A 15,007-nucleotide genomic window follows, 5' to 3' on the forward strand; every position below is an offset into this window, starting at 1 on the left:
TGGAACTGAAAGCATATCGTGAGGAGTTCTTCGGTGGCAGTCTCCAATTACCTTCTGCGTGCAAGTGTTCACTGCGCTGGAACTTTTCCATTTCATTATTCCACTCAAGCTGCCCCCATCGAAAACCAACCGGCAGCAGCGGCTGCAGCCGCAGCAGCAGCACAGCAGACCGTGTCATCCGTGCATCGCGGGTGGGGGGAAGGGGTCCTTCCAAGCTGCAGTGAATTCCTCATTTTGTCTGGGAAAAAGATTCATGCCTATACAAACCACAGGTGCAGTGAGTTTTTTTAGCCACCTCAGTGAAAAGGGGCCAGGCCGACATTCTGCTCCCCTCAGCTACGTTTGTCACAATTACTCAGTAGGTCAACTTTCCCCCAGTCTCATTAAGAGGTAAAACACTGAGGCTAAAAAACTTGTCTTTTCTAACCCCCGCAGAAAATGTTCAGCTTGCAATAAGCCGTGTAGCCGTTCTCCAGTCTTTACGATGGATTTGGGAAACTACAATGAGGGATTAATTGATACTACATCCATTCAAGAGGCCAATTCAGCCCAACCAATCAATACTAATCAACGAGGAGATGACAGGAGATGAAACTCCCTCCGCTGCAGCCAAAGTCTCATGTATCAGGACTTAAAGGCTGTACTTGGGCTCCCCCTGCTCATCTTCTCACAAATCCAGCAGGAGAAAGTAGTTTATTTTATCAAGTAATGTTCTTGAGTACATGTTATGGGTTCTTGTAGCTAAAGTGTTTCATGCTGTTTTATCATTTCACTTCACCCCACTACATTTGAAATGGATATAATACAGTCACTCTAGTCGGTTTTAAGATAAGTATTTACATACATACTTGCATATTTAAAAATACGTTGTATTGTTATTTGGTTAAAATATGTGTTTAACATGCTAAATGTTGTCATCTTCCATGTGTGTTTGCAGCTTACTGTGCTTCAAGTGGCCAACAAGTGGCTACTCAGAAGTATAATAGGGGACTGTTTTTAAATAACAACACATCAACAATATTCAAATAACAATATCATACTTATGTTATCTATAATATATTCTGCTGGATAGTTTAATGTCTACAAAGCATTAAAAGTAATATGTTGTGTACATAGTGGAGTTAGAAATAATAATTCAGTCTCAAATGTACTGTAAGTATGCATTCAATTATAATAGTCTATTTAAATTAAACACAAGTACATACGTGTGTGCAATGCCTGAGTAAATGAACTGATGTGGACTATGAATACAGCCTTCTAATATAATATTTCAACACTGTGGTATTATATCTTTTTCTTGAGTAAATACCTGAATTCATCACTGCACAAATCTCATTGCAACACCCTGCAAATTATTAATCCACAGCATTAACCACGTTGACAGCCAACACAATCTATATATGGTGCCTACCGTCTAATGCAAGGAGCAACAACGAGCATGAGCTTTCCATGTTAACACAGGAAACATATTTAATGAGACAACCACTGCAAACTCCATTGCCATGCTAACTGAATCTAACCTCACACCGCATCTCGGCAGCGCTGCCAAACAACAGTCACGGCAGTCTAGATGAGACCAAGCAGTGACGGGGGCCTCCTGAAAGCTCTTGTAATGCACAAGGAATTTGGTGCGGTTTCCTCGGTGCACAGAGAAAACGCATGAGTGAGCGCAAAGAGGCAGCGAGATCCCTGCAGAGGTCAGAGCGTGTCCCCGGAGGTGTCAAGGGGAGTAAATGGGCATGACTGCAGAACATGGGGTTATACCCGCTCTCCTCCCTCCTTCCTCCTTCTCTTCTTCATGGGGTGCCTTCAGTGACTCGTCCCTGAGCGCCTTGGAGTGAGAAGCAGCACAGCTCCTCTCGCATGCCACACAAATTGGAACAGGAAATGACTGTCGGCTTCAGGCGAAACCACCACCTTATTAGAAAATAAACATAAATGTGAGGCGAAAGACAAGATGGATGGAAGGAGCTGCACGTCGAAGGAACGCGCGTGGTTGATGAGTGTAGAGGATGCAGGTTCTCAGCGTGGCTGGCTTAAGGCTGACACCGGTCTCAAGACCCATGAATATTCAGTGACGAACTAAATGAGGCAGACAGCACTTGACATGGTTAACATCCACCTTTGGCACATTCTCTCTACAAAGCCAACAAGGTGAAGCAGCAGAACAAATATGTTGGTTGTTAGTGGGCGGCAACAATCCCTGCTGATGAATTGGATGGTTTTTGAACAAAGAGAATGAGTTTCCGTGGGCGAGCTACATCAAAATAAGCCGGACTTGGAAAAACAATCTGATTTCCTCTGTGGGATTTGAGTTGCTAAACTGCTGTTTTTTGGAGACTGGTATTAAAATAAAAATTGTAGTATTACGCCTTGCAATATGCTGACATTTCCATTCTTAGAAAAACATGTTTCCCTCAACTATAATCCCCACTGATATCAAAATGTTTGCTCTCTAAATATTTACCAACTCTAGAGTCACATCTAAAGCCTAACACAGGCACCTTGAGACTTCCTTTTTTTTGCAAGTGTTGTGTCCCTAAGGAAATGCAGTGAAAGCACTACAGACTATGTTGCAAGTGAGTAAACTCTCTGAGCACACGACGCACATTCCTCCAACACCTCAAACAGCTCCACGAGAGAAATAAAAAAAAATCTGCCACCAACAAACGGCGCTGCTTAAAATCAGGGTTGCTGCTGCGTGAAAGACGAGCGAACATTCATTTGGTTTTGCAGTTGCAGTTTTTACACAAAAAGAGAGACAGTGGTAAATGTATTACTGAGGTAGGCAAAGTAATGTCAATATTGACACTCAGATAGTCCCTGCCATGCTTATCCACTGGTCCGATCCAGTTAGAAGCACTAAACATCTGCTCAGTATTATTCCAGCTAAGGAATAAAAGGAATATGAAATACAGAAATGTAGTTCTGCATAGCAAACAGCAAAGCTAGAGCGCCATTTAGGCTCACAGATCATACAATGCTTTGCTTGCATTAGCTGACTGACAGCTGCTTCACAGTCAGTGGTTCGTTCACAGCTGCTTGGCTGCCACCTGACTAGCAGAATCTGATCACATTCACACAGGTGTTACACCTGACATTTCTCACTAGAGTTTCAACTAACAGTCTGCTTCATTATCATCTGTATTGATAATGAAACTCCGTTTATTTACTCGATTAACGTACGTAACAGCTCCAGTGATGGCCTAAGCTCAGCTGCTCAGAGGCCAGCAGGTCAGACTGTGGTTTTACTGGGCAGCTTCCAGGTGTGAACGCTGTTTTCAGTTTCAGCCAGTTCAAGAACAGACATTTAAATCAATCCAGCTGCCTGTGCACGTCTGTATATACAGTTTGACTTCACTCACACTGTACGCAGGTGACCTACACTTCACTACAGAGCCTGAATGCCTCCTGTGTAGACACAGACTAGCCTCCTCTCACCCTCACCACCACCCCACCCACTGCTCAGTGCACCCTGCCTCCTGATAAGCTGGTTTGCCAGGCTTGCCAGTGCCGCTGATGGCTCCGTTTGCACAACCACTCCATTGTTGCTGTGCAGAATGGACAACTGCACTTTGGACCTTTCAGTGGGGAAAGCCTTTTATTATTGTGTCCCTTAAGGGCATCCACTGTGGTTTATCTGCAACCTGCCAAGCAGACACACTTTAAACACTGCATTAAGCATATCTAGAGTTAGAAAGCATAAACAGTAGCTGCTGTATATCCTGTGCTGCTGCCATTAAGTACTGTACAGTCAGTTTGCTGTTTTTTCAAGAGCTTAAAAAGACTCATAAAAGGCAGCTGAATTATCTGTGTTGCTGAAACCTGATCCACTGCTGACTGACCTTTTCCACAAAGCAATATTAAATGTAATAGTTGGGCTGAGTAAAGTGATTGCAATTTATGAGCCCATTTAACTTGATTCAATATTGGATGACAAATGATTACCTCGGCGAAGTAAAGCTTACATACACAAAAATAACCCCGCTCCAAACAAATACAGAGCTTTATCAAACTTAACAATCAGCTCAGTGTCTGTCTGCTGCGAGTCTGGCTCAGCGGAGGGGCTGAACAGAATTTTAAAAATGCATGACAAGACTAGAAGAAGGAAAAGAAGAGGTTGCATATTAAATATCTGCATATCTTCTTTTTCTGGCTCAAACTCCATTAAGCGAAAATTGATGAGCATTGAATAGATGTTGCTTCTGAATCTGGTCAACTGGCCAAATGGATTAAGTGTATCAAATCCATTTTCTTGAGTGTATTGAGGAAGTGTCAAAATGAAACATTTTCAATTTGGCCCCTTCAGGTCCAAGATTTCTTCATGCTGCTGTAGAACAAGCTGCTTACCCTGCAAAAAACAGGCTGCAACACGTCGCTAAACGTGGCCCGGGCATTAAATTAGCCCGGCACAATCCACATATTTCATTCAGTGTGCAGGCTGAAAAGAGTTACACGACTTTCAGGCATCCAGCTCAGACTATAAAGAAACAATGTAGCCTACTTTGCACACTCCTCACTGCTCCCTTTTGAGCCACATCCTCTTGGATTTTATGACTCTGGTTAAAATGCAACCATTAAATATTCATGTGTGAGGGCTTTCACCCGTGAAGCAGTTTCCCCCCCCCTCCTTTCTCTCTGTCTGAGCTTTAGAGAAAGTGAGAAACTTTTTGATTTTAACTGACAGGAGCTAAATATTAAAAAAGAAGCTTTGGGAGTTTTGCAAAGTGTACACCGCTCTTCTCCAATATCTTACTCCGCTGATATGAGTCTTCTTGGCTTTCATCCCCGTTGTTCTTAACATTTCCGACAGTAGTGAGAGTAAATTAACATGACAACACAAACTGTGGCGATCAATGAAAATAAATACTCCGAAGCTGAACAATGACATAATGGAAGCTGATGGTTGACAATCATCCTGAAGTGAATAGTGTGTGTTTTTTAGTCATCAGCAAACATTACACCACATGCATCATAAACTATATCTTTGAAAACTATTGCTTATTAATTTTTCACTTGTTGTCTTGACTGTTTATTATGAATTTCCTATCAGCAGCAAAAGTAATGACACAAATAATTCATGCTTTCCCTCTCAGAACTCCTAGCATGCTAAAATCTGTAATATATAGCAAGTCAGAGCATCTATAAAAGATTAAGGATGAAAATGATGTCTTCAGGTATAGACAGTAGCATAAATAATACTGAAATGTGATTTTGCTACAGTGAACATTAGGGAAATTTCTTAGACTTTATTTGGGTAGATGTGAGTCGCATACAAATTGAGGGATGCAACATTCAGGGCTTCTCCAAACAAATGATTTTGTAGACAAATAAAGCAACTGCTCCGACATGTGGAGCTTTGCACCTAGTCTTTGTGCTCAAGGTGGCAGAACGCGTGCATGACAACTCGCTGCCATAAGTTGTTTTAACAGCAGAAAAAAATTCACAAGGGGACAAAATGAAGCCCAACAATACTATTGTTGTCTGAGAGCAGTGGATGTGCGAATGCCACTGGAAGTTCATTCATTTTGAACTAATCTTTTTAGTGAGTTGGGAGTAATGATTTGTGCCGCTTACTAATGAATGAACTGAACAAAACATTACAATATTTCCGAATAATATTGTGTGAGAACTGCTACACGCAGACATACAGTCAATCACTAGCTGAGTTTGGACAGCATGTGTATAGAAAGCATGCAGAACCGATTACGTTTTCATCAGTCACCACAAGTCTACTCTACTTCAGCCCTGAGCAGCTGATTGAGATGAATCTTTTTTTTTTCCTTCTTTATTCTTTCTCCAGCACTAGTATGAAAGACGCCACTTGCCAAGAATGAAGTCAAACTTTCCATCGCTGCTCATCTCAGACAAATAAGAAAACAAAAACTGGAGGCTGGGTTGTGAAACATGAGGGCTTTCAGAGCCATTCTTCTGCTCTTGGAAGGCTGCCCACTCTTTTGAAAGGGGTTTTCTTCAAAGCAAACGCTGGTGACATTACCCATTCTCCTCCCAATTAAAATTTATTGAAAACATCCTGGATACACTGCACAGCTAATATCATCACAACTAGCTTGTCAAAAACAAGCAAATATAGCGATCACAAGGATAAAAAGGATTCTTCCTCTGCCTTTTCGAGTTCATAACCAGCATTTAATCCGCTGTAATGATTTACAATATGACAAGTCAGGCAAAATTTACTGTGACAGACTGAATGGGACCCAACATAAATATAATTACAGCTCACACGATCTTCTCCACCTCCCTTCTCCAAAGAAAGTGCCAGTGCCACACAAAGAGGATACAGGATGCACGCACTGGGTTTATTTGTTTTTTTGAAATTGTTCCTCAACATCAATAGAATGAATAAAAAACTAAACAAAGCCACAGCGTATCATAGAATTATCAGTGCCGGGAGTGGAAAGGTCTCGTCTTAAGTCAATGATTTATATGTGGAGATGTGGAGAGCAATGTTTTATGAATTGATGTAGTCCTCACACCTTGACGGTCAAAGAAAATCAAACAGCAACAACTGCAGCTAAACGCTGGAGAAGACATTTTCAGGGCGGCTGCTTTAACCCACTGACATAAAACAAAGACACCAACATGTCACCTCGGATTCTGGAAAGCTGGGACGGACTCAATGATTCATTGTTTTATTTGGAAATAAAGGATGATTAATCAATAAAGAAAACAGTGACACTGACTGAGTCATATCAGAAACAGACTTTGATTGGATATTATCTGAAGTAGACACATAAGCGTCATCGGAATTACAGGAACTCGAGGACAAGTAGAAATATGAAAGTTGTTGACAAAGACTTCTCTGTCCCAACAAAAGTCATAAACTCTGAGAGAAGTGGCAACACATAGGGGTAATTCTCCAAAAGAAACCCACTGTGCCCAGCCCACAACAACCCCCCCCCCCCCCCCCAACCCTGCAGACAGCCCAGATTAAGTTTCACATTCCTACCTCACAAATAACACACACACAAATACGGGAGACAGAGAGGTGGAATGAGACAGACACCGTTGTTAAGACATTTCTGACCTCAGACTATTTCATCTCGCTGACGATGTTTACACCATGAGTCAAGCACAAGGATATCTTCTCTCTTGTTCTTCATCCAAAATGCGGAGGATCAGCCCCTCCCTCCCTCCCTCCCTTCGACACCCCCCTCCATCACCCTTCATGCTAATGTAACACACATTAGTCAAACCAGCCGAACACTGTGTGCATCCATGCTGACACGAAGGATGCTGGGCCCTCGGGTGAACCATCTCTCTCTCTAACCCCCCCGCCCCCCTCGCCCGCTCTCTCCACATGCCAGGCACATCACGGGCGCAGCCTCACACCACAGCCTCTGTGACTCAAACATACCCTCCTTTTAGAGCAGATGGTCAAAAATAGCGTCCGTAGTCAACAATTTTTGTAAGCCATGGGACCCGTCGGGCCAGACACAGTTTGCCAAGAAGGAGTAGGGGTGCAATATAGAGTGTGTAAGAGTGTGTGTGTGTGTGTAAAAATAATCTGGTCAGTTGCAGCTTTTCTCTGTTTGATACCGACAGTGCGAACACCCTGTTGTTAAAAAAGAGCTTATGCAATCTGCACCTATAAATAGGAGTGTGAAGCGTGTCTGCATATGTGTCTCTCCCTGGGTGTTTACATCCACACAACGCCGTCCAATTAATTAACAGCAGTAGTTGTTATGATATCTGTGATTACTACGAGTGTATGAAACAATCTCCTCTTTCTGTGGCGGCAACTGTTCATTTCTTTAAGCTGCCACCGAGGGCAGGATGGCTCAGCACCCTTAAGGAAACAGACATGACGTGTTTACAGACGAGTTATTTAAAAGGCACCGCTGGGACAACAGTGCACGTGGCTACAAGACATATTACTGGACATCTACATGAGATGCTCATAACACCACACATAAGAAAGTCCGGAAATACCAGAACACCAGTATGTCACTACCTGTCTTTTCTGGGTATGACACGTAATATTATGTTCATAATACATTTGGCTCGTATCTGAAATGCTAGATTTAAAATCATCTTTTTGAAGGCTCGTTTCATTTAAACTGTATTTTGTTACTGTGAAAATGCTGCGTTAACTATGGGTTACCTATAATTAACCTGAGGCCAGATTTATAGAGTCTATTTGTTTACTTTGTGGGAAATCTGCACCATAAAATGTCATGTTGCTGCAGCTACTAGCAGCTTCTGTTTGCACTGCGTCTATGAATGTAAACACATCAGTCACCTGTATTATTTCAACAATGAACAACAGGTCTACGTTTGCACATTATTAGACAAGATCAAGGTTGAAGTTTCCATTTTTTATCCATATTAATCAACCACTAATATGGGAAATACATACAAATAAGACATGAAAGTATAACCCTAAGCATGTTTATCTAGGATGGACAACAGAAATATTGCTATCACGAGAAAAAAGACCCAAAATCAGATACTAAGGGTTAATGTATTCCACCCTATGTCGTGCTGAGACTCCTCTCGTAGTCTTCTTTCACTGCTCACAGCTGTCATGTCAGTGTATCAGCTCTGGTCTGTGATGCATGCGTTGCACCTGGGTAACCGACCGCACACAGACACCATGTTAGACTGAGGGTACAGTGTAAGCTGACACACAGACTGTGGGTGTGGTGTCACTGCTGTCTGCACTTCATCATCAGTAAAGACAGTCTTGAGAAGATAGTAAAAAAAAAAAAAAGCACTTGCATGATGGCATCACAAAAGAGACGAAAACAGAGCTTCATTTAAAAAAAACACGTTGGAGAGGCTGGAACCAGCTAAAATCAGAAGCAGGTGTTGGGTTGGTCCCTGATGCCATGTGAATCAAATGTGATCAAACCACAAGCAAAGTGCCCTTTTCACTTTGGGTCATCTCAGTGACTATGCAAAAGAAAACAGGTGAAATGCAAAGCTCTATTTAAATGGAAGCCTCCCGTGTGCCGACATACGGCAATAGTCGAATGAGAAGCGGTTCAACATGTCGGGGATTTGATCAACATGCGTTTCAGATCTTGATAGCGAGTGTTTTGTGTTCGGGGAGGAGTGTGTGAATTAGAAGAGGGTAATAAGGGGGGATGTTGCTGGGGAAAGGGATCACCCCCCCAGACCTTTTCTTTGAGAGCGACAGAGAATGGGGGAAGGACGTTCCCTGTGTATTAGTAAATCCCAGTTAATTTTCTCTGTCAGAGAACAATGAGATATGGACCCCCCCGGGCTCTGTTGAATGTAATTCCACTACTTGCTCAGAATCACCTTCATTACTCATCAGAGGTGTGGATCTCTTTCTCTGTTGGAAAGAAACTCTGGAGCACACACTAGAAGCTGTGACGCCGTAGTAGAGCCCCTCGGGAGACTTTCCAGCACCCAATTTTTGATAGTGAGATTACACCTCTTGAGACATTTTCAAATTTCGAGAGCAGCTACTAAATTCTCAGTCTATACTGAAAAGTAACTGGGAAATATGGCTGCCTTGCAACGCTATCACATGTTTCAAGATTTGACAACCCTTCAGGGTTCCTGGGCTGGCCCTTGTTTAATTTATAGAAGCTGAGACTTTGGAGAAGCCGGATGTTATTCATGATTCAGAGCCTTTCATTTACACTTAACACTGCAGAGCTGCACTCTGACATCATCTGTGTATGTTTTTCACAGCATGTCACATTCAACATGCATGAGCCTGCGACTGCTGGGGGCCTCAAAAGCTCCAATTATATCCATCCTGGGTTCAGACTCACAAACTGGTTGTAGTCTTCTTCTTATTTCCACAAGCACTATTTGCACTCTATCTCGCCTGTTTAAAAGTACAAATGTCACTAAAGAGTGAAGATAACAGGTCTAAATACATTTTATTTCATCCTTAGATATCAAATACTAGAAAATGGGGAGAACAGTCCATCACAAGTTGTATTTAAATTGTTAATAACCATTAATTGCTGCCCTAAATGCTCATAATTAAGATTTAAGTAAACTGGAAATTTTCTGGTGCACCAGGCAGGCATGGGAACTGAGACAAAAAAAAAAATACAGTATCTGAACCTATTAATCATGAGATGTGTGTTTTCTGTTCCGGCTAACTTCCCCTCCAGCATGGCTGCAGCTGTAAGAGGAGGCAGTCCTATTGTTCACACTAACAAGGGGCGCAGAGGTCACTTGCATTTTCACAAGAGCTTTGCAAGAAGCAAGCAGCAAACCAGTCTGTTTGGTGTAGATCTACACTAAAGCTTTTTCTATAAAGTCACATCATTCCCAGTCCATTATAAAGGGGATATGTTAGATTAAGTAAGATTATGCAGAGAGGGGCTCCCTAAAAAGAGCAATAATAACACACTCAGTACTTAGCAGGCAAGTCAACAGTGGGATTAAGCCAAAAGGACACGTTCAAATCCAATGCTAATATGCACAATGGTCACCGCTTCACAACTTTTAAGCTGTCTCAGATGCTGTTGCTTCAAATAAACACATTTTGGAAGTGCAGCCCATAAAAAAAAGACCTTCACTTTCACATTTTAGACATTAGAAGTTTAAATTTGACAAATCTCGAAACCCAAAGGATGTTTTTTCTTCTCTCCTTCAAACTGTCACCCCCTGTCTTCCCTCCTGTCAAGCCCTCTCTGCGCTCACAGTTTGTATAATAACAACTCCTATCACCAATGCGACCGAAAATATGCACAAAGTGGTTGCACACTCTAAAATGATTAAATGATGTGTGGTCTGGCGTCACTCCCAGCACCTCTCCCATCCCTCGCTGCGCTCTGTATCTCCCTCCTCCGCAAACACACACAGATTCCCTTTCCCTGAGCTGTGTTTTGAAAATAGAAGCTTCATATTAACAGTCAACAGTCAAGCTGACAGGTACAGTCTGACCGTTCCCTCCATCACGCAAAAAAAACCCTCGGCGGAGAGAGAGGCACCGTGACTGCAGCTCCGTGTCACAGAGGTGGAGTGTCACAAATCATCACAAGCACACACATGAGGAATGCAGAATAACACACGTGAGCAGAATATGGTGGCGAGCTGCGGAGCAAATGCTTATTTTGTTATTTTGAGTGGTGAAGCGTTCGGATTCCTTACTAAAATTAAACCAGCAGTGCGCGGTGTAAAAATACTACATTACAGGTGAAATTAGAGACGGATCGCAGCAAAATTAAATTAAGCATGAGAAGTCTTATTGGCACAAGAATATCAATGTTGAAGGCGGTCTAAGTGGAGCTACTTGAAACTTTTTTATACTCTTTATTCTAGTGGTTCCCACCCTAAGAGATCAACAGATGAATGTAAGGAGAGGAATTAAAATATGTATTTCTGTGCGGTTATATTAATTTGGACTGCCTCATAATCTTTTCTTTCAAAATCTGTTAAATACTGAAATTAATCTAGTAGTAGTTAGTAGTTCCTGGATTCCCGAGAGTCACGGGGACAGATCCTGTAAGTCAAGTCGGACCCTAAACAAACTTGTTTTGAATGTTTTTGGTAAAATATTAGCTTCACGGCCAAAAGTCATCACATGTTACGTCTGTCTGGATTTTTTAAAAATCTGATTAGAGTCGACCAAATGGTCGATATAGCAATAAAATGATTGATGGTGTTATTGATTTTGTGGTTCTCTTCCAGGGCATACAGGCAAAACCTCTTGGGAAACACTGGTTTAATCTGTAACAATGCGACATATTTCACCACCATAGTATCACCGGTTCTAACTCTTTATCTTAAAAGTAACAGTGTACCTGAGTTAACAAACATGTTTTATTATTTCCATTTCAAAGTTTCAGGATCGAGTATCCTAATAAATGCACTTAGTTTCATTCCTAACATAGATACCTTATACAGTCACTGCTGAGATATTGCAGCATCAAAATAACCCTTAAAGTGCTGGAACTGCTCACAAGTAACGTAATAATAGGATTATTAAACTCTAAGTGCTGTTTGACACAGAAGTAAACCTCATGATTAAGCTGCTACAGTGGCCAAGTGACACACTTTATGTAGAGAGAGCCGAGTGCTTGCCCTGCACTCTCCTTACGCACTGAAAACAGCCATACCAGTGGGGTGATTCATCCCAGGAGTTTATTCTGTCGAGCAAAGACAACACAAAAAAGACCTTGAGCAAAAACCTACACAAACCTCCCACAGGCTCTGACCATGGTGGAAGAGCAGTCACTCGCTCGCCTTTTTCCTGTTATAGAGCTTAAGAGAGTTCTCAGTACACAGGAGCGGCTCTCTGCAAGTGGAATTCCCAAGCTGATTCAATAACATTATGACATTACACACCATGTAACAGCTATGTTTACCAGCTACTTAAGCACACACTGTGGGTAAGAGGAGGTTTAAGCTGCAAATATCTGGAAAATGGTTCATTTTGCTGCTTTAATGCAGATTAAACAGGACTGTCATATTTCACAAAGCCATGTTTACATCTATACTGTGTGGGCGCAAAAAGACACTGCACATTAGTCTTGTGTCTGGAATATCTTCAGACATCAGATGCAGCACATAACAACATTTCAGCAGGTGAGTGAGGCTGCCCGAGACTCTTCTTCGTCTTCTTCTTGTCTCCCCTCACGCTGGCCGGCCGTGCTGCTGGAGGTAATGAGGCCTCTTGTGTGTCCTCTCTGATCTGAGAGTTGAATAATTTCCCATGTGGCACAGCCATTTTCTGTTTCCGCCTTTACTCTCACCTCGTCGGAAAAGCGAGAGGGAAAACTCCCCATAACCGAAAACGTGTTGCCACTGTCAATCCACACTGCCGCACACAGGTCTGGGGTTAGTTCAGCTTCAGTTTTCTGAAGTCTAACAGATCCTTTAATTAGATATAATAAATAACTCTTAGGTTTTGTTTACTAACCTATGTCAAAGCCAGCTGAATGTCCTTTTGCAGTCTTGTTTTGCCTCGCTATGTGCTGACTCTTTTCATTGGTCAGTAGGAAACTGAGAGTTAATAAATGGTCTACTTCAGCTCCCAGACACACGTGCTGAGTCGCAGAGCTCTGTTTCAATGTGTCTTTTGTTTGACGGCTGGTGTTTCAACATCCTAAGCTTGAATAGGAGAAGGTCAGCCTGGTGGGGTCTGCCCCATGGTTATCGAGGAGCCCCAACCTGGGGGTTACTGAGAAGGAGGAGATAGGACAGAAAACCTCCTCCTCTGTTTGACACCACCCTAATGTGAGGAGGCACTGGAAGTTTGAAGTTCCCCTGCACGAGCAGCGTTAAATCACTCAGTCAGTGTTAAATCACACGTGCCATCAAGAGTTTGTGATGCACGTGGATTGAAAGGTGGCCCAGGGTTTATAAAACCAGGTGCACAAAGATGGAAAAGTCCTTGTATGTCATGAGTGGAGAAGCCTGTCAGTGCAGACGGCTGCAGACGGCAGCTATTAAAACCAGTCGGACTCTTGGATTACATGAAATATAAATAAGCAATCGAGGCGGCTCAGTAAGTGGTAGCACCACAGAAGTTTGACGTGAGCCTGGGGAGTCCAAACTATCCGTTGTGCAGCACACATTACAAAACCACACAGGAGGAAAATGAACTACAACATAACAAAAACAGGAAAAGCTCTGGTGGACATGCCACCGAAAAAAACAACTGCATGTGTGTTTGTTTGCTTGTTTGCTTGGTTGATGGAGCTTTTAGACACAGAAATAACATGCACAGAAAAATAAAAGCAGACAGCGATTAGGAAGCAGATCAGGGAGCAAAGTCTAGCTTCCAGTTTCCCCTTGGCCCAGGCTTTGTGCTTCCTGGAGAGATGTACAACAAGTGAAAAGGAGAGCAGCTCCCTCCATCCCAGCTGGTTCCATATCCGAACAGCAGCAATTTGGGGGAAGTCAACTTGTGAAACTCTTATGAATCAATAATAACAGCAGCAGGGCAACTCCAGGCTGAGACACAAACCCTTTGATATCCAAAGCTAAAGCCTACACACGTGCTGCCGTTCATAAAGTTCAGATGTGACCATTTGATTGGACACAACCCGCGCACTGCAGTGGCCCCTGTGTTGTCCACAGTTGTTCTTCAGCTCACACCTATCAGCAGCGTTACACCTACATTACACCAAAGCCATGTGCACATCAGGAGTCAAAGGTAAAGGCACGATCTACCTCCAGACCTCACTCACACAAACACACGCACACAGACACACGCACCGCGGCATGATTCATTCTGCACGCACACGGGCGGCTTCACTGTAGCCTCCAAAAACCCCAAACGCTCACAGATCAACGCGGCATCTGTTACTAACCAAATGCACAACCTGCTCCACAGCCCCCGCCGGGTTCAATCCCGACGGCGCACGGCGGCGCGGTAGTAAATAAAGAGCTGCGCTTTATCGGTCCAGGCTCCGACGCGCGCTGCTCCGTCCCGGTTCGAGTGGTCAATCTATTGTTGAGGAGAAAATCTGAGCCAAAGTGGAAACAAAAACCTTCCCCGAGACAAGAGGCTCGCAGCTCCGACACCGGGAGCGAGCAACGTTAAGTTTGCAGCTACTCACCGGGTTATTACGCGAAGAAAGTCCTCGGTAATTGTCGGCTCTTGTGTTTGTTAAATCTCTTCCCCCCTCACGGCCGCTGAGAACGGGCTCAACGTCAGTGCGTGAGTAACTGAATAGACTCGAAGAGAGCGCAGTAAGTTAAAGTGTCAAATTACATTGGCTATTCTATTACCAAAGGGACCTATGCTCGGTGGCTGCTGACAAAATGTGTCGCGGATTTTGGTTTTACGCGGAGGAGAAGCGGCGAGCGGAGGAGTGAGGAGAAGCGGAGCCGGACTGTCGCGCTCAGCCCAGCAGCCATCTGGTCCACTGGATCTGCTGGATCTGCTGGATCTGCTGGAGCCAGACGCTCCGACTGTGGCACCAACCGGAGCTGGAGCACCGGGGGCATCATTTTAAGAGGAAAATGCACTTCAAGACATTAAAACTTGAATCAGAGCACCCTGGGGAGTTGATGTTGTACGTTTTTATGAATTAAATTAGCA

At 43.2% G+C, this 15,007-nt stretch overlaps 1 protein-coding gene across 3 annotated transcripts in view; it reads right to left on the reverse strand.

The window, feature by feature from the left end:
- LOC113156055 (zinc finger MIZ domain-containing protein 1-like) overlaps nt 1–14,627 on the reverse strand; it is a 94,541-nt gene extending 79,914 nt beyond the window's left edge. For all 3 annotated transcript variants that reach the window (XM_026350888.1, XM_026350887.1, XM_026350886.1), the window contains exon 1: nt 14,523–14,627. The gene's annotated coding sequence lies outside the window, so the exon portion shown is untranslated. The remainder of the gene's footprint in view (nt 1–14,522) is intronic.
- Nucleotides 14,628–15,007: the final 380 nt, after the last annotated feature.

This window comes from Anabas testudineus, chromosome 19, assembly GCF_900324465.2.
Source record: "Anabas testudineus chromosome 19, fAnaTes1.2, whole genome shotgun sequence".
NCBI lineage: Eukaryota > Metazoa > Chordata > Actinopteri > Anabantiformes > Anabantidae > Anabas > Anabas testudineus.